Below are 25,829 nucleotides of genomic sequence, written 5' to 3' on the forward strand. Positions count from 1 at the left end.
TTAGAACTCGTTTCGCAAATATATTAACAGCGACCTTTTATCTCTTACATTACGATCCTCACAAAGGAAAGTTTATTACAATAATAACTTAAGTGTGTATGTACTGTTGTTTCGAATCGAGGTAACGACTTGAATTAAGTTTCTATTTACAGCTACGTTACTTTTGTTTTCAGTCTTCTTAATATAAAATATGTAGGTACTTTTCTCTTGAAACGCAGCGTCATTTAATTACAAAAAGTTATTTATATTAAATATATTTGAAATTAAATTAAAAATTATTTATTCATGTAGGATATTTTAGCCGCTTATGAACGTAAAATTTTTATATTATATTTTTTTCCCTACCGTGAAATATGAGTGATTAACTATTTTTAGTACAATAAATCATATTTTGACATTTATTACAAGTTATTTATGTGATAATAACTTGTAATAACTCTTATATATCTTTTGATACAAATAGGACTTGCTGAAGAGAAAAAAATATATTTTATTTTACATATTTTAATCGCCCTATCAGATAAATATCGTTTTTACATTAATTTGAATACAACTTTTGTTATTGACTTATTTTGCTGTTGTAAGAATATTTATGTACTGTATAACTTTGTCAACGTTAACAACAAACTTACTTCATATTTTACGGTTACTTATGCATCAGTTAACAAGTTCTTGCGTAACTTTTTCACGACCAGCAATTTATCTTTTAATGAAGGCACTTAGCTTAGTGCATAAACTTTGCTGTATCACCTCCAACGTCACTTCAGTTGTTCTTTTGTCATTGTAACTTCAGCTGTATTATTTGAAGCATACAATTTAATTTTATACGAATCAGTAAACTTATTAACTTCTGACGTAAAAGTAGGTGTTCTAACTTTGAAGCATTGAATAAATGAATAATGGTTGTCCAAGTCTACCTGTACTTTACAGAAGCTAGGACTTCAATATGTTTTTTAATTGAGTAGGTATAGGTACCTAGATCTTTATTTTTAGTAGAACGTAGTACAGTTGAAAAATTATAAAAGGATAAGGTGATTACTTTATCCTTTTATAATTCTTCAATTGTCATACAGTTTTAACAATCTAATCTAGTTTTCTAATAGGTTTGAAGGTACCAGAACATGCTAACAGTATAAAACTAATAAACCAGAGAACCTTTCTTTATACGAAATGATTCAGTACAAATTCAGACAGACCATTTTGAAATTTAAAATGATGTCAATCATTCATATAATGCCTACCAAATAAGCACTCAATAGTTTTAGACGTCAAAACAATCCGACCCTTTGTTCAAACAATAGACAAATGCAGATTCATTCCAGTGAATAAACTTAAGTTGTGCTTAATTGAATTAGGAGCGGCCTTCTAGCTTCAGGCACGGGATCAATCGGTTTTTGTAGAGGAAAAATTCCACGAAAATCTGGATAATCACGAAATTCTATTGTCAATCTTGTTCCGTAGATTACTCTTTCACCGATTAAAAAAAAGTCTTACCGATTAGATAATAGGTTAATAGAATATACTTACCGACAATTATTTTAAGTAAGAGAAAAAGAATGTTCAATAATCAGGAAATAAAAAATTTAGTAGTACAATTTAAAAATCACGGACACATGTCTAAATTTTGTAGAAATGTATATAGTTATTTTAGCTTTTAGAAAAACACAGATTGAACATTAATTTAACATGTGATTTGTTTAGTTTGGTGATAAAAATATCTGTAATCTGTCACTGAAAGCATTTACATTTATTTGTTTGTTTTAGAGACTAGATCATAATTAAATAGATACATTTTATTTAATTCCTTTATTAAAATAGTGGCAGTAGGTTTAATTTCTATGAATGTTTTTTTTTTAATTTTGTGTTACAAAAACAAACTTCAAACAACAAACAAAATTAACGTGGGTGCTTATGGAAACAGATTCCTCGAAATTGGCTCAAAATCAGCTAAATTATGGCAAAGCCTTTTTGGAACTGTTTGAAAGTCTAAATAGAATTAACCATTAAAACAAGGGCGGGGAGTAGTATCTCGATCGGAGTCGTAACGTTTTCCCTTTTGAACGTGGATCCCCATAAACCCCGTCTACTTTATTACATGCCATTATCGCCCCATGCCTCTCAATAGGTTTACTTACCTGCGAACAGATTGAGGTTAAACACCATGCTCCTTAATACGTACTTTATTTATTCTTTGATTATATTCCTGTACTTTCCATCCTCACTGGCTTCTTTGATCGCTAATGAATCAAAGCCCATTGAACTGAGAATGCTTCTGTTAGTTCCATTCTTTTGTTTACTCGGGTATTCAGGGTATCATAATGTGGGTTGACCAAAATTAATTGCACGGGAATGTATGTTAATATATAGGAGACAAAAGTGTAATCCTGGATTATAACTTGATAAACAAGTTGTGTGATCAGACAGGGCTTCAATAGAACTTCATGAAAAAATCTTTAAATACAATAACTGTCATGATTATTCCCTTGCCTTCATGTCATTGGAGTCGGCGCAGTAAGTAATCTTCTTAAACTTATCCCTTAAAATACATAAAATGATTATTCGTATTATATAGAGATATGAATACGGAACAAGCAAAATACATAAAATGAATAATTATTTTATGTATTTTGCTTGTTCCGTATTTTGTTATCTCTTGATAACTGGATTCTTTCACGGGTATTTAAATGTATGTCCTTACTACAAAAAATATTAAATGGTTTATCTACTTGGTAAATAATAAATGGTTTGATGTATGATTTTTTTGTGACATTTTTGTCTGTGACAAATGCTTTTTTGTGAATATGCTAAAGTTTTATATATTTATAAGATAATATCAAACTAAGGAGACATTAACATTACTAACGTTTAATTGTCCTATAATAATGTCCTTTGTTACATAGTATAAAACAAAGTCGGTCTCGATGTCTGTCCGTCTCTCTCTATGTATATATTATTATCTTAAAATAATCTTTAAAACTACGCAATGGATTTTCATGCGGTTTTTTAAAGTGATTCAAGAGGAAGGTTTATATATGTAATACATGTACACCCGTGTGAAGCCGGGGCGAGTAGCTAGTTCTAAAATATGATAAAGTTATTTCTGCTTCTGTAATTATTTCAATAGGATATCATCTTTATTTTTATAATGAAACTTATCATGAGAGTCCTGATTAAGACATGGTCTAAACAAGTAGGGCGGGAATAGGTTATTTGTATGATGTAGATATCCTACCATATCCGGATATCAGGGTATTAAAAATTGCCACGTCAAACCAGCGGAAAACAGTCAATATTATATACCAGTGCTATTCCAATAGTATAGAAAATAGAGAGGTAATAATATATTCACTTATATAACAAAAAAATATTACTTGTGACGTCAAGACATAATCCCCGAAAGTTCAATCTATAAACATGATTCTCGACCGACATATTTATTATGTATGGATTCTTGATGTTAGTCGTGTGAACACGCCACGTGACGTAGCCTACATACAAAATACGTGTTTAATCCATAACACGCAAGCGTCAGGTAAATGCCTAACAGCAACAACACCATTATAATTAGAGCTCACACGGTTAGGCATAGCTTTGACGTGCTCCTGGAAATTGAGAGGGCGGGGGATCAGTTTTAGTGGTCTTCTTACCTATTTCGTAGAAATGATCGACGCCTCTATATTCCAACAAGCAAAAACCAATACTAAGTCTCGTAATGCGTTAAGGTTGAAGGGCTTGTTTCTAGGCAAGGTTTGTTCTTAGCTGAAGTGATGTGTATAAGAAAAGAATAAAAGAAATAGAAAGTATAATTTCTACATTTATGTAATTTTAATGGTCTTCAAAATATAAGATTTTCAGCTATACTACATTTTGTATGTCTATCTATGTTACGTCATGTTGTCTCAAATTGATTTCTTTACCGATTTTGACGGAACTTTTTCTATCTCTCACAGATATTTATTGTTATAAGAAGTAACTTAGACTACCTTTATCTTAGAGATGTTATATATATTTTAATAAAAAAAGGTTAATGCCACGCGGATGAAGTCACGGGTAACAGCTAGTTTTTGAGGTAAAAACAAAGTCGAATAGTAAATATATAAATAGTACATAACATACTGACCAATCTGACTTGATTAATGTTTGCTGCGTAGGCTAAATCCGCAGGTGCTCAAGCTGTGTTCTCTGTTTTCAATAAAGCCAATCAAACTGAAAATATTGCCGTTCAATAAAGCATGGATTTGATTTACGACTATTGTTTAACATTTACTGCCGGCCAGGGAATGGAAAATAAATAAAGCGCTGGTTAATTTCAATCATGTTTCGCTTCCGTTCGTCATCATTATATCAACCATTTATGTTCTATAGCATCAATAGTTTCAGTTTCTACTAATCCATCCTATTTTATCAATTTATAGAAATTATAAGAAGTATAGAAGTTCCGGGATGCTTAAATGAGATAATAGACTCCTTTTAATAATTTTCAAATCCTGTAATATATGTATCTACTAGTCTTTGTTTGTAGAAGGTATATTGGTTAGCTAACTTATTTAAACTTATATAAACCGTTGGAATATAAAGCTTACGGTCCACTGGATTGACTTTGACTTTATATATATATATATATACTCTCTGTAATAATAAATAAATAACCCTGGACAATTAAAGGGTTCGGTGGTCTAGCGGTCTACATTACCGCGTTACTTTCGATGGACGCGGGTTCGATTCCTAGCACGGTGCAAACATTTGTATTCATGAGTATGACTGTTTATATCAGTCTGGGTGTTATCTGTATATATTATGTATGTATTTAAAAAAAAATCACAAAAGACACAAGCTTTGCTTACCGTGGGAGTAGATGGCGCTATGTTAATTGTCCAAGTTATTTATTATTACATGGCTTATTATACTATATTTATGCTTCATTTTGCAATTGACTTATATTGATAAACGGACATGGCGAATAAATAAATGAATTCGTCTATTTATGCCAACCAAGTAAATATCGCGTGTGAAATGATTCGTGTTCACGTGACAGAGTGCATTCGACACGAAGTAGTAATTTATACTCGTTGAATATGATCTCTGCCTTTGAATTACCGATAACAGAATTATCGGAACGAATCGCTAACTCACGACATGGCTTATTGTGTACTTTTTGTGGTGGTTCATTTAAATTTTATGTTGTTTATGTACTTAATGTACAAATTATAATAAAAAATTAATTAAAGGCTGTTGAAGATACATAAGAGACAAACTGTTTTTAGAGAACATTATCAACGTAATAGAACCCAATTAGATGTATGATGGATGCCTAAACTTCGATCCCCTGCAACACCCCTTGTTCAAAGAAGAAAAAGTTCCTAGATTATTTTTTTTTAGTTGTAACCCTATGTACTATCTATCTAAAGACCTGATTTTATGTGTATTGTGTCTGTGTGTATTCTTAGTTTAGTCCTGAAAATGTAACAGGCAGACAGACAGATCGACTTTTACATAAATAATTTTAGTATGATAAGCAACTTATGTTGTTATTTCTATATAATTAACAATTACAAGCATTCGTTAATCATCGAAATAGATCATCAGCTTAGCGATGTAAAAAACAATAACTCGTTTCGTATTTTCTCCATTAAAAAGCGAGCGGCTCTTAATATTTGCACTTGTATTTTCAATATAGCGATCATGTATGAGAACTGGTGCTCATACTCAGGGAACTGAATAGGGTTGCTACTTAGGTTATGTTCAAATTTTGAAATAACAATTTTAATTAAAATTAAAATTTTAAAATTTTAACATTATTGATAATTATAAATAAAAAGCTATACGTACAGTTAATACTCTTGCCCATCTCTTACAGTATTTACACTATAAATAATTATACGCATTGGCCACGAAAAATCGATTTGAATTATTAGTGATTTAACGATAAATAATAATTCCCAGAGACAAATATCTGTAATAAATAACTTAATTTGAAATCTCAAACAAACAATAATATTTGAAGAATTCAATCAAATTTACTTTCTGATATCAGATTATCAGATTTTGACTTGGTGACAATAGGCCACCTCGGGAATACACATGCCTATGTAATGTACTCGTATATTTAAGGAAGTATTGTCGAAGATACTGATGAACACATAAAAATACATAGGTATAGAATAGCCTTTATGAAATTAGTTAATCATTTAAAACAGAATAGGATAATACGATGGCCTTATTTCAGATGAAATAATTATAAATTCTTGTATAGAATTAAGATTTCTTCTTTACAAGAATTTATAAGAGAGATTATTAGTATTTATTATGTTGCCTTCAATTGAAATATTTATAAATAGTTTACTTTGAAGTCTAAACAACAACAGTTTTTAATAATATTCTCAATAAAGGATAATTAAAATATTATTAGAAATATCTACATTCTGCTTTAATATGAAATGAATATTAGCGTTCTAATAGCTTTTCATAGAAAACCCTGAGTTGAATAGAATATTACGTCTTATTTACCTCAATGCTTCATCAAGAAGATATCTCTATGTCGTGATTATTTACTGGTACGTATTATTTTCACGGAAATCGAGTAATGTCATTAACATCAACAAATTCGAGGTAAATAAATCACTATTCACATCCCACCAAGTTCTGTTTTCGCATTTGCCAACCCTAACTATTTTTAGGTCGAAATATACAGGAATTTTTACCGGTGTTTACTATTTACATTGCACGCACTCAGGATTGGTGGAACGTGCAGCATTCTGATGAATATTCAGAATATCCCAACATTGATATGTTTGCGCTGGAGTACGTCAGGGAGGCACCGATGCCTGCAACTGGCGATGAACATTTATGAACCCTTCTACCTTACAATAAAACACACAATTGAAGGAGGCGCTCTATTTTTTGCTCGCAGATAATCTCAACGTAGCAAATGTGAACGTAGCCATCCGCGAAATGAATAAGTGTGTAGTTTTATCGGAAGTTTGTACATTTACTTTTACATTTCACTAGAGATTCGACTTCGGTCGGGACAATTTTATTCTCACACGGTTTTAAGTAAATGGTTTTGATTTTCTTTATTGATACGCTGTTAAATTCAATTCATTAATATATTCTTTAACAGTGATATATATATATTGTTGTATGACTCGCTGGTTAAAGACGATTTTAATAGGCTTAAGGTAGTATAGCCATAGACGTAGAATATTATAAAATGTATAAAAAATGTTATAAAATGTTTAATTATTTTTTAATTAAAATTGTGTTTCCCCAGGATATATAGTAACTTAGAAACCAAACCATTATCGAAGCATAAGTACGAGTATGTATCAAACTGCATATTTTTTTATTATATATTAATGAAGGTTTCGTTCTTTTTTATGTTATTCAAAAAAACTTTATAAATGATGTTGAACGCAAAAAGTGGGAATTTTGTAAGATAAGGTTTCCGCAAATTGCAACTAATGATATAGAGACCTTAAATAATTATATTAACCATTTGACTTCCTCAATCATTAGTTTTAATTATATACACATATAAAAAAATGGAACAGCCGTATAATATTTAAGGTAAAAACCCCAAAGCTCTTCAAACAACACTAAGTGAAGATGCAAGAGGAGAGAAAGAAAATTTCCCCCAATTTAATTTTCCCACCAGACGGCTTTAATACAGTTTCGCTCTAACATCTGAGGAGGTTATTTTTACTTAACCCCCCATAATGTGATATTCATTTATTTTATTTCCCGGCGGATGGGCGCGACGCTATAGCCGCTACGAAGGAAACAAAGCCATTTCCGCGCGACTGTGATCCTACACCGAGCGAGGTGACACACGAGCGGTTGCCGTCTGGTTGACGGTGACAACAATGGTCATGTCGTTTAGATTGTTTTGTATCTTCTCCAGAACCACATCTGTCATAATCTTCTTTTTAATTACTCCATTCGATTATTGTTTTGTCTTTACATTTATTAAGGGAGTTATGTTGCTTACTATCTTTGTTTTGCCAGTGTACCATTTATATACTTAACATCTGTGTAAATGAATATGTATTGTGTTATTTACACAGCATGAAATTAATTCACGATTTGTGTTTAATCAATCTATTATATGATTATTTTATTAATAGATTACATACAATTTAATAATTAACTTCAGGTCGATTCTAAAATTCCTTAATTTATCTCTAGAACTAAAATCTTGTTGTACTAAGGATGAGATACTGTTAAGAACTTATTAAGTATAATAGTTTTGATGTATATCTATCAAAACTTTTGATCAAGCTGCTTCATATAATTATAATTTAGGTTTAATATTATACTGAAATTATAGCTTCAGGGATTGATTTAGTGAACATCGTTGAGCAACTTAGTTAAGTTTTATCTATGTATATTCTTCATTTTGTTATTTGAAAGTTGATCCAATAAAATTGTACCTACTTTATTCGCAATGTCTATTAATATTTCGTATCAAAGAGAAGTATTTCAGTATCCGTATGTATCATTCTGGTGGTTCCATACAGAGATGGCATGTCTTAGACGCGTCGATTTACCATTCGGAGTGAATTTGACATTCGCAATGTTTATTGCTTCCCATTCCCTGGCCTCTTTTGTACGAATCTTTTTGTGGAAATAATTTATCTAATTTCGAACAAAGCGAATTATACGACGTACCAAATTCAATATAGCGTCCCTTAATTTTTTTTCAGCACGTCTCTTGAATTTACAATGTTGCCAACCTTTATTTTTCGATTTGAATCGATTTATGTTAACGATGTAGATACGCCTTAAAATTTAGAGCATTGTTATATTTATTGTTCAGCTTTGTTTTACATTGTGGTGTTATTTTTAGGTTATATAAATTATTGCAAGATATATCACATCTCATATTGTTATTGGTATCAAAAGTAAGGCATTAGATTTCTAGCGATAGTTCGATTTTTTGCAGGTTGTATGGTACATAATAAGCCTCCTAATGTGTATGAAATCTATCCTAATAAAATAACCTATGTCGTTTTTGAATTTTAAAGCAAGTTAAATCGATTATGTAATTAACGTAGAAATATAAAATAGAAATATTTCGCCTGGTTTACAACACAATTTGTAATTAAAATAATATATAATAAATACTGCGATATAAATTATTTATTTAAAATATATTTTTATATTTAACATATATAATAATAATAATAATTATGGATATACAATTTGTCGTTTGACATATTTAGTATAAGCTATATAATAAAAAAGTGAAGTAAAAAAATAATGTCTATAGCAACATTTTTATGTCTATAATATAATTAGACATTGTTTTTGCAACACATACTCAGCATTATTAAAAAATATCGACGAGGATGGGATTCGAACCCACGCGTGCAGAGCACATTGGATTAGCAGTCCAACGCCTTAACCTCTCGGCCACCTCGTCATGTGAAGGCCTTTCTAAATTGCGATGCGCTATCCGTAATAGGCATAATTCTACATTTTACCATATTTAGCCAGTTGTCTGCTCGTGCGCATATTGTATAAACCTATTTGAAATACGAGTCTGCAGCCACTTTTACCTAATATTTTACCGTAATGCTATGTTCAATTTTATATAGTAGCGGAGTAATCAAAACTAGTTCTTTTTAAATAAACAAATTATTTCATTTTATAGAAAATAGATTATACAGAAAAAGTAAGTATTGCAACATACATATAAAACAATTGATCTATATTTTACCTACTTATGGACATAAGTATATTATGAAATTGTTAAATAATGTCAAAGGTCAAAAACGTAATTTTACACAATATAAAATGAATTTGCTACCGCTGATTATTCGCTTTGATCTTTTAAACTACACGACGGATTTTAATACATTTTTTAGCAATAGAAAGGGTGATACAAGAGGATGTTTTATATGTAGGTATAATACATATACACACGTGCGAATCCGGAACGGTTAGCCAGTAATTTATAAAATACCATCATGTTACGTATCCATGGTCATCACCTACTCTCAGATATACCATATCTATATAGATTCAATTTTCACTCAGGTAAAAAGTAAACATCTAACCTTCTTTTGGCAACAGTTGTTTTATCCAATTGTTATAAAAGAAGGCTAGTGGTATGTGAAGTATTTTGAATTTTAACTTAGTTGTTTCTATTACTTACTTATTGCAAGTTAAAGGAAGCAGTTAGTAATTTGTTGCACTGTAAGGTGTAAATTTATTTAAGCTTAGAACACTTTTAATTGGTGCTATACACCATAAACTTTGTCGATTTTGATAAAGTTTGAAGTTATTATAGCACACTCAGTTTTTGTTTTTGAGTTCCGATTTTGGTACAAAAAATGCCGGTTATGTATCACAGATGTGTACAAAGAGATTATATTAGCTAGATATTCCAGTTCTGATTAGCTAATTTACTGTTATTTATTACAACTAGTAAATAATTATGTTTCTAACAATCAATGTTTTCGTTTATAAAAATTGTATATTTTTATAGACTATTTTCAGAATTACTTTAAATTCAAAATTTAGAGCTTCGGAAAGTTAGAGGTCTCTCGACTGGTATTCGAGGTAAAAATTAATTTATTATTATTGTTATTGCATTATATTACTTTTACAGCTAATTCATATTGTTTGGTAATTCGATTAAAATTAGTTACTTCTTAATTTTGGTAAATGATATAATAAATTTCCCGAAATGTAGGTAATATATGACCGTACAATTTAGTCTGTATTCAATAGGTATTTCATTGTATCTGCATCCTTCCATTTCCCTGTCTCATCTCTTCCGTGCTATTACTAAAATGTACGATTGCCAAGTTGCATCCTCCTATGATAAATGTGCACTAATGTCCACGTACCTGACATATTTCGAAACGGAACGTCAATAATCATTTCCACTTTACGTCGATTGACCTGCCACTAACACAAAACTGTTCCCCCGAGCATCAAAAATTACTTCACCAGTACCTCTGATTTTAGCCCGTAAAACTTTGCCGGCACCCGAATTTTCGTCCTTAATGGCGTTTTTATTGAAAATAAAGTTGGAATGGAAAAGGTAACGTTTGATTTACTTATGGTGAAATGAACTCGTATTAATTTATTGTTCTTCTAGATTTTAAAAGGCTTCTTTAACGACTCTCGCGAGTTCGGTAACTCTTATTTAAAGGTCCTTACCGTTGTGAACTCCCGAGATTGCAGATTTTTATTATATTTATAACATATTTATTTATTCAATTATATCTTCGGGAAGAAATATTATAACATATCGAAATGTGTTGAGTAAATTTGAAGTAAGCTGATAATTTGATAGAAGTGGAAGATGGTAATAATCATACGGCTCATGCTAGTTCAGAAGCAAGGACTACACAGAAATAAACTATAAGGATTGATATTATAAGCTATAAATAATTTTGTAACGATCCTTCTTTTTATATTTGTAACGTTTTATATTTTTATTTGATATACTACTGTGTTTATATTATAATTAGTACTCATTTGTACCTAGTACCTAGGTATACTTCAAATAACTTTGTACTAACTACTTTTAGTATTACAAGTATAAAGTTAGCATTTAGTAAAGAACAGATTGAATACAACTTTTGCAACAAACAAAGTTTAAACGGAAAGTGTGTAGAAATGTAGACTGAGCGATAAATTTACGGTCTCGCTCCGAATTTCGTATTTTTATTTAACTTTCTTCATATACATAGAAATGTGATTTACCGTGTTATCGACTTTTATATATTATTTTTTTTTGTATATAATAAATTTGTGATACACATGATTTAAACTAAGTGACTTAGATGGGTATATATTAACGACAGAATAGTGGTAAATGTAAAATGGAATCAATTGCTTAGTTTTATAGCTGGGAACAGAGGAATGTACCAAATAAATAAATCCATACCGCACTCGTGGGCATAACACATGGTTAGAACAATAAACAGATTCAATTTAGAAGATCTAGCAAGGAACTCAATGAATTTCTTTTTTTCACTTAAAAGCCAGAAATTTTATATTGTTTTCTTATAGGTGTCTACGTCTAACATTATATCCTGAAAAAAAATATCCTGAACCCCGGCTGGCCATATTCAATGTGTTACATTTTATGTCGTTAAGAATAGCCTATTAGTTAGTTGTTCCGGTGCTTTTGTTTTTGCCTAAACGTTTTTGAGTCTTTGGCAAAATTAGATTAAAAAGCAATTTCGCACGAATCGTATATGTTTCGTCGTTCTTTTCATCTGAACCTATTTAGTTCTACTGCTCAATTAACAGCGCGAAAAATTATATTTTTTTTTATTCTTGGTTTCTCTATTCCTGTTATCTGGTTTGTTACTATCTGGTTTTGGTATACCCCTATGTCTGATGTCGTAACACAAACCAATTTATGTCAAATTTCATTAAGATCCGATTAAAAGGTAGCAGGCAGATAAACTGATACATTTTCAAATTTAAAAATATTGTATAATGTCTTATATATAAAATTCTCGTATCACAATATTAGTTACCATACTCTAGATTTTTATAACCTGTAAACAATGCTTGCAGGGTCAGCTAGTTTATGTAAATAAAACATTTAGTCAAAATTTGAACCTCTAACAAAATTTCACAAATAGTGAATATACTGCTTCTGTTTATAATATAATGTATGGTACATTATATTACACACACATGAATGCGGCTTTACGTGAAGTGAGTGACCTGAAATTAGGGTGATTCGATTCCGCCCCACGATCCACGATTATGAATTCTTCCGTCGTCGTTGTCATTACGATAGTACTATATCCATTTGTTAGTGCGAGCCTTATCATTAATTATGGATTTACCATTGAAACGTTTCTGACAACGTAATTGATATTTCCATCAGATAACTAATCAAATCTCCAATAACATGTAGGTATTCATACTAAACAATCTTTCCTTGGTTTTATTTATTATTATCTTATCCCTCAGACTGAAATATATACGATGGTAGATTAGTACCATAGTAATCTTATAATTTATTAATAAATTATGATTTTATGGAAAATGTTTATCGTATGTACTTATTGTCTTTTTTCACATCCGCTCATAGATTATTTTAAATGTGCATTATGTAAATATGTTTAAGTTTTTTGATCATTCTTACTGTTTTATGTATTCTTAGTTTTAGTCATTCGTGACCATCTGATGACCAGTAAACCGTTGCCTATATAGAAGAACAACATTACAGACATGTGATCTAGTATGCCTGCGGTACCATTCAGGCGTTGCCATTTCAGTGGACTAAAGTATTATGCCTCTGTATCCTGTAACTACATGGTATAAAACAAAGTCGTCGCTGCTGTGTGTTCCATTATATCATTTAAATTATGTAACGGATTTTAATGCAGTTTTCTCCAGCAAATGATAATTAGCAATAGATAGAGTGATACAAGGGAAATGTTTATTTGTATAAGTATAGAATAAGCGTGTTTTAGTATAGAATAAGCTGAGAAATTTAAAGATTTGTAATGCATCCGTGCGATGCCGTGACGGGTCCTAGTAGTTTATAACTTGCATTGTTATAAAATATAAGCTATTTAATAGTGGAGGCTCCTAAAACAGACATTTTTATGCTTACAAGGAAGATTAACAATGAAAACAAAGAATGTATTACGTCTGCATGTAGCGTAATAATACTATTTTTACTGAATTATATCTGGATATAATTTAGTAATAATTGTATTATTACGTTACATGCAGACGTAATACATAATACTTAAAAACTTGAATCTATAATAACTAAAAAAACTATAATATGGTTAAAACTCTTATTTTTATACTATTAACAATTTTACTGCTAGGATATACGTCACTAACGAAGATAAGTGGTATTATAACAATTTAAATTATTTAAATTATTCTATGTCAACATAGAATAATAGCCTCAGCGCAGATTATAATGATTATCAACCCGTTTCAGCATCACGCGTGTCAATATACCGTGACAGCGCGGTTGGACCGGCTGATTGCCCTCTCATTTGGGCCGATTGTGCCTCACGAATGCATAATTTGTTCCGTTCGTCGCCATTACGTTAATCTGATTCCGGTACGTGCGTTATGTGCGGGCCCTATCGATGGATTCGAGTGGAACGCCCGTAGCGATATTATCGTGGCGTACTTACACTACTACATTGCGGCCGAATCTGAAGCATATCCTTAATAATAATAATTGTTATTGCTATTTTTGTTTGTTAATTATTTTCACGTACCCACACATATAACTATAATGTTGTTCTATGTATTATCCACATTCATAGAATTGTAATTGTGTGTAATGAGTAAGAATTCAAATAAACGTCCTATCTATCTATCTTAATATGACCGTACTAAACCAATACAAAACTAATCATACTCGTGAATATGTATCATGCGAGGAATCAAACCCGCGACTATCGGTGTGCTTAACTGCTAGACCAACGAAGCCGTCAAAATCCTTGAAATAAAAATTATATTTTACTTATATCGATTGAGATGACGATAGTATAATAGTAAGTAGTAGGAATGACAATGGATGAGGTGTATTACGGGTGACATGGTGTCCAGGTTTCATGTTGTTATTTGTTATTATATATATGTATGTACATAACATGTAAACTATGGACTACGTTTTTTTCCACGAAAACATAAATCGTCTATCTACTAATTTAATTATACAAAATTCTACTTACACTTGGTTGCTGTTTGTGGTTGTTAATTAGAATGCCCCTTTTTTTGTGTATCGAAATGTAAATTTTATTTTATGTTGTATATGCTTTTAGTAGTTACTGGAACAGCATAATGTAAATATGAATACTGTACTTTTATTTTGTTTTATATGTTTATTTTCACTTTATTTACACTTTCAAACAATATAAGTTAGGATCGGATAGTGGAGTAGTGGTACTAGCAATGTACATAACAGTAGACTTGCATACTCTGCGTTTAAACTCTCATAACTTCACGAGCGAGTACTACATATCAACGACCATTAAAACTTACTTGTTTACGAGTTAATACTTCGCTGTCCAGACTGTCCAGGCGATACGAGTAATGACCAAATTTTACACCTCTGTGTTACGTATAATCAGATCATCAGCTCAGTATCTGATTATAGATAGACACTTTTTTTGTCAATACATACAAAACACAAATGCATGTACCGTGCGAGGAATCGAACCTGCGACCACTATAAGAAAGCTATATGTTAAACCGTTGGACCACCGATATCGTCGAAGACCTATATATATATGGCATGATGGTAGGCGCCGATTGTCGCTTACCATCAAGTGGACCCCAGCTAAAAACAAGCTGTTCTAAATTCAATTACATAAAAATTGTCGCCCTATATATATATATGTAGGTCTTAGACGGCCTCGGAATTCTAACGGTTTAACACACTGCTTTCTTCCGGTGGTCGCAGGTTCGATTCCTCGCACGGTACAAACATTTGTATTCGTGAGTATGATTGTTTGTATCGATCTGGGTGTGCTCTATGTATATTATGTATGTATTTCCAAAACCGAGGCCGTCATAGAAATATTTATCCTACTCACCTATCTGTTGTTTAACATGTTTTGAGTGACGTCATTATTATGTAAATTTAAGTAATTTAGAATGAAACGGGTTCCTACTTTGAAATATATATATGTATATAAAAATGTCCGAATTATAGTAGTCGACTACACCTTGCGTCGTTTTGTCAATATTAAATTTATAAGTCCAATAAAAATTGTGTGGAGCTAAGGTGGCACATTGTAACATCGTATATACATGATAGGTAGGAATATAGTTCGTGCGTATCCAATAAAAACTTCGTACTCACTGAATTTCATGAGGTTCGTGGTTTTTTACTGCATTCGAATTTTTTGTCGTTGGCGAATTTATTATTTTGTCGCAAATATTTCTAGTAACTATTACTGCAATTGTTTATTAAATGTGAAATTTAAATAACATCAGAATAATAAATTTATGACGTTACTAGCTGTGTCCGCGGCTTCACCTGCGTTAAATTTCAATAAAAAATATAGTCTATGTCTTATTCTGATGCATAAGGTATACTGTAAAGTTTCATAAAAAGTCCGTTGAGTAGTTTTTGCGTGAAAGAGTAACAAACATCCATACTTACAAACTTTTACATTTATAATATTAATTAGATTGTATAAAGTTAATACTTATAGATGTATGTATATAAAAAAAACTTTATGTATTAATGGTCTGGTATGGGTTTCAATATTTACATTTCCAACATATTATTTAAATTCACCATTTAAAAAATTTAAACGATTTTCATGCGAAGATGTAAAATGTTTGTTTTTTTAAAAATCTCTGTTGTACAAATAAGAAATAAAAAGTTGAGCACAAATAAAGGCGGACTTATCCCTACAAAGAATTTCTTGTAAATGTAATACAAAGAATTCCGTTATTGACCTATAACTAAGGAAAATAAATCGCCGTTTAGTTCGTACACTAGCATGTAAACGTTTTCGGCCATTGTCACTAGAATACAATTTACTTAAACAGTTTTAAACTATTTAGAATTATCTATAACGTCACTACGACAAGTACTGTCAAAGTATTTATATATGCTGGCGACTGTACAATTATTCTATCATTGTTTCTCTCCACTAAATACACAATAGTTTTCCTCTTCTGTTTTCATATCACGCAGGTGTTAAGTTCCAATAAAACAGGCGAGACCGAGCTCGCAATCCCCCCCGGGCGGTTACTAATGCAGATTGCGTTCAGAAGGTCATATCTAAATCACGGGATAGAGCGTAACGTCAGTGCTTTATCTTAACTCAGCACCTGGCCGCCCCCAGGCGTGAGTTATAACGTCGGTTCTCCTTTTGTTGTTTACGAATGAGTTTTTCACGTAGACGGCGCCCTCGGACCCCGGTTCGACACACCTGCTCCTATTCTCCCGCCGCTATATTTATTGTACTCATTTTATGTATATTCCGAGCGAATAGTACGCAGTTGGGAACTTATCGCGCCTAATGTGGCGTTATTTTTCTTGGAGACGGAACTTCCGCCGGCATGATGTTTTTATTATAAAGACACGTCAAGACTGGGGAAATATTTACGGATGTTAAGGAAACGAACGGTTCTGATGGAGAGTCGTTTGCGTTTCAATGCTCGTATTATTTCGTTCGGTACACCGGTGTTGTTTGATTGATGTGAATTTGTTTTTTGTTTGCAGGTAATTTTCGTGTGCTACGACGTGGTAAGATGTCGGAAATACTTGATATTCTGGAAGTTAATGACTTCTATTTATATGACACGTGTTATACGTAACAATGAAGGTAAAATTCAAAGATGTAAGATTACATACGGTTAAGATGCTAATATTGAGATAGACGTTTAATGTAATAAAGGTACAGACAACATTCAGAATTACTATATCAAACTAAGTTTCAGCGTCAGTGTTACAAAATGTAATTGTTAATTTGTATTAAATGGTCATAATTGAAGAGAACAAATAAGAACGACTAAATAGATAAAGTTCGGAATTATTTGGAATCCTTAGATAAAGTGATGAAATGAAAAACGACTTATAATAATTATTAAATATATTACAAATATATTCGTATAATGTAATATTTTTAATTTATTTTATTATGACATAATGACGTTTTGATATCTGTAATTCAATATAATACATACAAAATATTAAAGTCATTCATGTAGCGACAGATTAATTGGACACAATGAATTCTTTTATAATACGATGCGATACGATATTATCCCCCACGTTTCCGATTAATCCAATTGTGCATATTGTCGACGGGATATTAAAAATGTTATTATACAAAGAACTGCATAAATAGGCTAATATCCTCTTATATATCCATTGCGGATTATGCGTTGTTCTGGTATTATGTCATGCGTATTTAATAACATTAAGTTCCATTTATACAGTTTAAAATACACGTATACAAACAAGTTGTTAGACAGATCAATAAGATAAATTTTATTTGTATCTTAAGTACACGCATATTGGTTCATTTACAAGTAGTATACATTATAGAAGAAAATAAGAATACGATTGAATTTCAGTAAATCTGAATGTGCATGTTACAAAAATATAAAATGACTCAAAGCTCAGTCAGGTGATTGACTAGGAATAAATAAGTGCGTGAAAACACTATAAAAAAAATCTGCGGTTGTCTTGGTCTGTAAGGAACCGCTGATTTAGGCTTTGGTTTTCAGTACGATTGAACTCAAATCGCTGGCTTTCTTGTTAATTCATGTTTCATTTGTTTACAAAACGATTACTATATATTTTATGCTCCGTTATATTAACAGCATTTATCCTGAAATCTAAAAACAAATGCAATATACATATTTCAATATTAGGTATTATCAACTTTTGACAAACATTGCACATAAATCTCTCTCTGGAATTTTTACATTAGTATCAGTATTTTGCTTTTTATATTTCCAAATTCATTTGAATGTGAAAATATTTTTATTTTAGTAAAACTGTAGATAATACAATGTTACAAAACAATATTTTACTTTTTTATCTTCATCCTTATATTAGGTAATCTGTAGTAGTTAGTAAAATATTTTTTATAAGATATTAAATAACAGAAGATGGTAGTACTATTATAATATTACTACTAAAAAATTAGTACAAAGAGAGTCGTTGTCGAACCTCTGTCTCATCTATTATTTTTATCGTGAAGTAGCTTTCTATTCTATTCTATTCCTAAATTAACCAAATCAAAAATATTTTTTTTTATGTAGGACACTTTGGCAGCTTATGAACGTAAATTTTTTTGTATTATAATTTTTTCCCTGCGTCTACATCAATTGAGAAGATATAGATTCAATTGAGAAGAACTGGCAATAAACGCAACTGAATTTCTTTTTTTTAAAGCCTGTTCATTTACATTGTACGATTGATACGGCACTTGGAACAAAAGTGGGTTTATTATACGAAACAAAAAATATCATAACTTTAATAAAGTTTTATCCGATACCAGTCATCAAAAAACTATGAACGAATCGAAATTCCAGCGTATTCTGCAATTTTGACTGACTCAACAGTACTGTGTCGGCGCGTTTACTGGCACCAATCCAACCGATCGGCCAGTCCCTAGTTCCGGGTTTGATTTCCGTCTATACCGATTCAATATCGCGTATTTGGATATTTGGATTTGTGTCAATATTTTATTTCAATTATTTGTCTTCGAAACATCAAGTGCAGTTTGTTTAAGAAACTTTACATTGAACTGTATTTGTTGAGTTATTGACTTCGGAAACTATATATCACACCACATCCCTTTTATAGAAAAGTTGAATTTATGGCTCTAGTTATGATATGTATATGCTAAAGAATATTTGAAGACTATTTTAGAGCTTATTTCCAAGCTTAGAAAAGTACAAGACTTGCAGTTAGATACTGTGTGAACGAAATCACTGTAATAGTAAAGTAGTATTTAACATTTAAAATAATAATGAAATGTCTGAATCATGTGTATCGACACGGTGAAAATTGCTGCACTGATCGCATTAAATAGAAAAAACTTAGATGAAACCTTATAACAACTATATTTCTTAAAATTACTTTAAAAAGAAAAGAAAATACTAAAGGTGTATTCAACTAATATATAGAGTCGTACGCAATAAAGTTTTTATTACAATTTTCTATCGAGTTTTTATTGAATAAGACCAAATCGAGAGAAAGAGGTAATTTTGTTGATATTGAATGTTGATGAAATTTTTGTAATATTTATAAATGCAAAGACATTTAAACAAGCCGGACACCATTCCATTCTCCGCATTAGCACAGATTACTACCATTAAATTTTACAGCCGCAGTACAGCGAGCGTTTAGCTTCACATTATTTACTTTCTACTTACCCGCTTTAGGAAATTAGGGGGTTTCGTTTTGTGTGCACGTTATCGTTTCCATTAGTTTGAGTACTAACTATAGTGTAGTTAAGCTCAGTTCGGACTGCTTTAGTGAATTAGGCGAGTAGCAAGTAATTTAGCCACTAAATGTTTATAACAAAATGGTTTAGTAAGTGAATTAGTTGAGTTAAACTATTTTATCTTTTTACATCAGTACCGCCACTAAGTGCGTACGTACGTATCGCTACATGTATCAACATATAAGAAATTGTGAATTGGTTATGTCACTTAGTCTTATTCCATACTTAATAAAAAAAGATTACGAATTCTTTCAAACAATAGAAATCATGTTTTAAAATTTTGATATGAATTATTTTAAAAGAGAAGTTATAGCTTTTCTACCATACGTAGAAAACTATGGTCTAATTACTATAATATACAAAACAAAAACTACCTTTCTGAAAAACATGAATAGACGATAAAGGCTACGTTTTAGTATTCTACTTCTTATTGCAGATCTTATAAAATAGCAGGTAAATACTATAAGATTTAATAACATAATAATTTTATCAGACTACGGCCCAATTAGATCTGGCTATTAAGTTAAAATATTAATGATTTAATAATACTAACAGTCTAAACTAAGCTTTAGGATCGTGCAAATTGCATGCAATAAATAAATACATACACTCGCCTTTGTTTACGATGTAAATATATGTAGGTTTTGTTAGTTCATCAGGTTTATCAATATTCATATATTTTTTGCTGCGTTGTCCATTAACTGGAGAGAGGAATAGAATAATGCATGCCAGTTATCTATCTATTTTTCCTTTATTCCCAGTGACGTGGATAGGAGACCAGTAACGAGTGTGTTGTGTTGTTTTTTAATTATATAAATATTTTACATGTCATTTTATGTATAGGATATTTTTTTACAGTCTGTTGTCTTATATAGACTTAGACTACACAATTTGTACATTTTCTTCACTTATTTCGTTTATTGATTTATTCTTCATTTTATAAGACAACAGGCCTAGTTATCTTACACATTTGATGATAGAGAGCGCTGACCATAGCTTATGGGAAATTACGGAAATAATTTTCTTACAAAAATGCATGATCAAGATTCCTTTTCACACTGTTATTGTTTAAGAATATCATACAGTCCATGTATTAATTTCTAGAAAATCTATGTCCAGAAGTTTACCCAGTAGAGGACTTTCTAGTGACTTCACTATAGTACAGTTATAGGCTGGATAAAATGCAATTTAATTTGCTACAGGCCATTGCAGAGCACCCCAGTGAGTGGAACTTGCAATATCGAATGTAACTACCAATTTGAAACTATTTTATAATACTCATGGTCTCACTGCAGTGACATGTACATCAGTTAGAATTTGTTACTTGCATTTACGTTTGCATTGATAAATTTGTGTTTCAGTTTGTCTTTATAAAAATCTAATTTATCTCTTCATATAAATAAAATTGGAGTGTCTATTTGTAATATTGAAGTAACCGTTTTTTACTACATGCATATGAATATAAGTACGGTACATACACCAAAATGACCTAATTTCTGAAGTGGCTGGACCGATTATGACGGGACTTTTTTTGGCAGGTAGCTGATGTAATAAGGAGTAACTTGGGCTACTTTTATTTTATAAAAATTAAATTAAATTCCACGCGAACGAAGTCGTGGGTACAGCTAGTTATGTTTATAATAAAAGTCCTAATATTATTACACTGAAGGAATTCCAGATGGTGGTAAAAGATAACATATAGACTATTATTGTACTGTTATATTAGTGAGATATTTACTTCAGTTAAGATAGTCACTCAATTGGAGATGGCAGTGGATGTAAACTATTTGTAAGGTAATTCGAATTTTCATCAAGTTTAAAGGGGGTGCGGGGACCGTCCGCACCATCAACGTCATCATATAACATTTCAAAACCAAATAGGTTTCGGTATTCAAAATACAATTTGAAATATTAACGAAAAAATTAAAATTATTTCCATAATATTAATAAAATTGAAAGATATATAATGTCACATTGCGGTCGGGGACAGTCTCTTAAATGTGACCAGCTGAAACAAGGACTGGGATTAAAAAAACATGAAATTCTTGTGACGTTATTTATGAATGGACCCTAATAATAATTGCCATATCGAGTCTTAGTCTTTTCTACGTAAACCATCATCACTATCACTGGAAAACACTTGATAGTCACGTATAGTCACCATGCGTGCAATTGTATACATCCGTGAAAAGTGTTTAAAACATCTTCGTTTCTCGTCAGCCAAATTTTATCAGTGACATCCGCAAGTTGTATGTAGGCGGTAAGCCTAGTAATTTGCCACGATATTGTCGTGCTCGTTCCAGAATGTTCGCTAATGCTCTGCAACATTAAGCCAGCAGATTATCTGGGCAGCTCTATTAGTTCCACTGTTCGACTAGTCACGGCATATACCTGTTGGGATTAAGAGATTATCGGAACTGGAGATTCGCATTACTTAGAATCCGCGCCGTTTCATTGCAAATTTATTTCTGGCTTTGAACCATGTAATATTTCAGAACGTTTTATTTAGTTTCACCTATATCGTCTGTAGTAGTTTAGCAAATAATAGTTTTCTGTTATTGTTCGATCGGTGTTAATTTGTATTAACATTATTTGTGTTAAATTTCTTCCGAAAGTACTTAAATCATTATAATATACATAATTGAAAGAGTTTATTTGCTTTTTTATTTCATTATTTTTATTAATAATATTTGAAATTAGGGTAAATGATAGCTTAATTATTTATAGTATAGAACTTATATAACTTATCACGGACAACACAGCAAAGAGATTTTTAGACTAAAGTCTTTAGTATTAGACTAGACTTTAGTATTTTACAATTTACAAAAGACACAGCTTTAATTACAATATTTTCTTTTCAATTTTGCCGTATTGTATTGTCGCCAGTTTGATACTCTACTAAATAATATCTATTATGCGTAACTAACAAATTAAAATGTATTATAGACTTTGTTAGAAAATAATAAACGATTACGAGTTAAAGGGACAAACGTGAATTAATAATAACATTTTGTAATTATTTATTTGGGATGCCGTTATACTAATAACATAAAGATGTACTTTATTAAAGATGTTCCAAAGGTATTATGTTACAAATAAATGTAGTGAGCCAAAGAACTGAATAAAATGGTAGTTTTTACTACCTGTTCCATATTTAGCGGATTCCGTCCTTTATCGCGATTGCACTACACTTGCATGTTAGGTGCTTGCAAGTTTTGCGAGTTCAGCTTGGACGGAGTTTTTACAAGAATGCACACAGATAACAAAAGCGACGGCGCCATTGTGAGTTCTTCGTTCATTAATGATAGCAAAATTGCTATCGGAACAAAAGATGGCGGGCTACGTGTCGAATTTTGCTCATTAAAATTTGAAACCGGAGAAATGCCTGGCGGAAATTTAATGAAATAATTTGAAAGTTACTTACTGTTGTATATCAAAGATTAGAAGATCAAGGGTACAAAAATACAGTATTAAAATTTACTTATTTAGATATTAATTTCAAGCTAATAACTCATATTATAAATACCTTATAGACTAACTATGCAATAGTAATATAAATAGTCTCTGTGGTTACGATACTGACAACGGCAATCTACCATGGTAGAGCCTGTAGATAAACCCCTTTTGCCAGTAGTCCTCCTTCATGAAGGTGGACAGTATATTGGTGGAGACCCGGGCCACACGCGGAAACTCGCGTAGTGACTTGACTCCATCTGCGTCACTCTCAATGTCAGGTTACTCCTGGTTATCATGTATTGTAGGCGGAACAGGCACATTGTAGATTTAATGTATTATTATGTATTTTATTATATAAACATTGGTTTAGCATGAAGCTGAATCATTATTATTACAAAGTATAAAACAAAGTCGCTGACGCTGTCTGTCCCTATGTATGCTTAAATCTTTAACGGATTTTGAAGGGGCTTTTTTAATAGATAGAGTGATTCATGAGAAAGGTTTATATATATAGTACACCCGTGCGAAGCCAGGGCGAGTAGCTAGTATTAGATAAGAGAATAATATGTAGCGAATTAAGAATTCTGCTGCCTACTAATGTATTGTGTATATTGAACATAGACGCCAGTAAGCTAACGTAGCGCCAGTAAGTAGCTATGTAATTCAATCTAGAAATGCAACGAAACCATAATATTTCACACACAGTTACGTAACGAATACATATATAATGTGTTTTCGCGAAATGAGAAGTGGATTTGCTCGGCTTCAGTTATTCACCGGTGCGCCTAATGCCGAGGGCCCTTCTCGTGAGGGTTGCATTCAAACGGTACACTTCCAGCCTCTTTGCTAGTAAAGTAAATGACGTTGTGCAGTCAGTCGTTTAGTGATGTCGCATTCTCGCACCGATGTGACCTATTTTTCTGACACGCTGCACTGTGATTGGCCGGTTGTTTTCTATTTCTTTTTTTAATTTTCACCGTTTTCAAGTTGAGTTTTTCCGCGAAGTCGTTGTCGGTAATTATATTTTCTAGTTCGGCGTCGATTCGCGAGGCTACGAATGAATTTATGCTGAGGATGCCTGGAAATCTTTTTTTTAATTTTCTAATTTACTCGAGGACGAATTTTTTGTAGAATAGTTCAATAAATAAATTCTGCAGATATAGTGTTTTATTACTACAATATGTAATAACAATAATTAGAAGCGTATGAATGAAATGTAAATGAGAAAAGAGCACGCAGTCGTACATACTCTTTAACTGTAGCAACAAACGTTCAATAGTATGAGTTTTATGAACATCAAATATTGTGGATCATTGCAAACAAAAATGGATCACGGCAGTATTATATTAACCTTCGATCATTGCAATTCACGAAACCAAAGTGGGTGAAACTGGAACAAATTATCCGCCACTAGTTAGTACCCTTTAGAAATACCCGTGTGTATTGAATTTCCCTGAAAAACATTTCATTTTATTGCCTGCCTCTTTCGACCGCGCAAAGTAAGCCTCTGTATTAATATCGCTCTGCTATGCATTTAACAAAACAAATTCATATATTTATTTTTAATTAAATCAAATAAATTATTTGCAGAATACAGTGATTATAGGTTTTAACAATATTACATTACGTCCACTGTATTTCGCCTTCATACTGGCGTGTAATGTAAAAAAATATTGTATTAATTCTTCACAATAGAAAAATGGTTATTAATTAAGTTTATTTGTGTAAGGATTATATCTTTTCTATTCTGTTATTTCAAATTATGCTATTATTCTTTGATTTCAAAAGTCTTATTTAATACAATACTCTTTAATAAAGTGAGTAAAATGTCAGATGTAATACGCAGTAGAGCGCGCGGAATATAGTCGCGTGTTGTTTGCGACACCGCCGCATCGCCTGCTCATGACAGGGCCCGTATTGAGTCCGTAACCAGTAATTCAGCATTCGATGTAGACTCGTGCACCGTAGTTATTTCTCCTGTTGTAGCTGTAACAACTACAATCCCAAATGGGGTAGGCTCTGTTAACAACTGAGAATTCCTCTTAATTGACATTTGTTACAATTGCTTACTTAACTCTATTGTTTATGACTTTTCTTTACTGTATGTTACAAATAAAATATATTCTATATCTATCTATCTATTTCTATTTGGTTAATTTATCTTTAGGAAACTAGAGAAAGAACACCTTTTTTTATTCTAGTTACCGCTTCATAAGCAGCTACAGAAATTGATTAAAATAATTTCTTGTGAGGTTAGGAAAAGTTAGGTTTCTATCTATCAGAACTTAGTTTCATCGCTCTTTGGCGAACGTTTAGTCTGGGCTTCTATACCTCACTGAATGATTAAGTTTGAGCATCGTAAGTTAGGATAAACAACATCCAAGATGAGATTCATATAAAGTAGCTATTTTAACTGCACCAATAGCACTAAAATTA

The 25,829-nt window shown here is 31.5% G+C and overlaps 1 protein-coding gene and 1 non-coding gene across 3 annotated transcripts in view; one reads left to right on the plus strand and one right to left on the minus strand.

Moving 5' to 3' along the window:
- LOC131854444 (furin-like protease 2) overlaps positions 1-25,829 on the plus strand; it is a 227,215-nt gene that overhangs the window by 151,403 nt on the left and 49,983 nt on the right. The window lies entirely within an intron of this gene.
- Positions 9,340-9,421, minus strand: Trnas-gcu (transfer RNA serine (anticodon GCU)). The gene has a single exon. It is a non-coding gene; the product is annotated as a tRNA-Ser (tRNA).

This window comes from Achroia grisella, unplaced genomic scaffold (genome assembly GCF_030625045.1).
Source record: "Achroia grisella isolate CSIRO2021 unplaced genomic scaffold, CSIRO_AGI_Agris_v1 utg1186, whole genome shotgun sequence".
Lineage (NCBI taxonomy): Eukaryota > Metazoa > Arthropoda > Insecta > Lepidoptera > Pyralidae > Achroia > Achroia grisella.